Here is a 1512-nt window from a genome sequence, read left to right as displayed (position 1 = left end):
GATATACCACTCCTGTTGGAGTGTGGTGGTGATAATGCGAGCGGCCTCGCAAACTTTGCTCCATCGTGCTCGGCTGGTAAGCATGAACGCCACAAGATTGTCAGGCGTCACAGCCGCTTCGTCATCCTCACCGAGTAATTCATGCCGGACGTCCGCGAACCTCGGACAGTCGAAGAAGGCATGCTCGGCCGTCTCCGGGACTCCCGGGCACCTGGTACAGTCGGCGGATGGTGCAAGATGTTTCACGCACAAGTACTCATGGAAAAACCCATGGCCGGAGAGGATCTGAGCGAGGTGGAATGTCATCTCCCCGTGTTGCCGGTTCTTCCATGCCGCCAAGTCTGGGATGGTCCGGTGCGCCCATCGGGTGTAGCGGCTTTCCGATTCTAGCTGGTCCCACTGACGCTGCCACTCGTCAATTGTCCTCGTCCGCTCCTCGATGCGCAATTCGCGTAGACTTGCTCCCGTCGTCCGATGCCGCTGGTAGCAACGAGCGTCTTCCGTCACCTGCAGCACGATGGGGATGACGCTGGCAAGGACCGTTGCCACCTCATGGCGCACTGTAATGAAGGTGCGAGCTACTGGCCGTGCGTACAGTCCTTGCACGCGGTTCAGCTGTCTGCAACACTCCCGGAGTCGGACTGCCTCGTGCCAAATCGGCGCGGCGTAGCGGAGGGTGGAGTCCACCACCGATGCAAGCAGCCGCCGCTTCGCACTCTTTGGCCCACCATGATTTCGGAGCAGCCGGGAAATCCCCTGCGCCACACGGAGCGCTTTCGTCGTGGCCTGCTCTACGTGTGGCCTCCACGACAGGTGGTCCTCGATGACAACTCCTAAATATTTCAAGGTGCGGGTCGGCAGTTTCTCTACGCCATTGATACTCACCGGGACTCGGGTGTTGTCTCGTCTCATCGTAGACACAATGACCAGCTCGGTCTTGGCCGGAGCAAGCTCCAGGTGGTGTTGCGCCATCCACGAGCTGATCATTGCTACCGCCGTCTCCGCCAGTCCCGTCGCTGCCTCCGGCGTCGTCCCGCTCGCCAGCACCACGACGTCATCCGCAAAGCCGATCACTTCGGCGCCCTCAGGCAGCACCAGCCGAAGCACGCCGTCGTACATCGCGTTCCACAGGGTCGGGCCCAGGATTGAGCCCTGTGGAACGCCCGCCGTGACCGTACGACGCACTGGCCCCTCGCTGGTCTCGTACACCAGCCTCCTCTCAGAAAAGTAGCTGCGCAATATTTTCTGGAGGGCTGCAGGGACCATCAGCTTCTGCAGGGCAACCGCGATCGCCTTCCAGCTGGCAGAGTTAAAGGCGTTCCTGACGTCCAGTGCTGCCACCACCAGACATCGAGGATCCCGCTGGTTGGTGCGGTGAAACGTCCTCGCGTGTTGTCCTCGCTCGATCACCCGCTCGATGGCCTGAAGCGTGGAACGACCGCGCCGGAACCCGTACTGCCTTGCTGACAGCCGAGGAGCATCGCTGTCCTCCAAGTGGTCGTTCAGCCGATC

Source organism: Anopheles marshallii (genome assembly GCF_943734725.1).
Source record: "Anopheles marshallii chromosome X unlocalized genomic scaffold, idAnoMarsDA_429_01 X_unloc_244, whole genome shotgun sequence".
NCBI classification, from domain to species: domain Eukaryota; kingdom Metazoa; phylum Arthropoda; class Insecta; order Diptera; family Culicidae; genus Anopheles; species Anopheles marshallii.
This window is presented reverse-complemented; position numbering follows the sequence as displayed.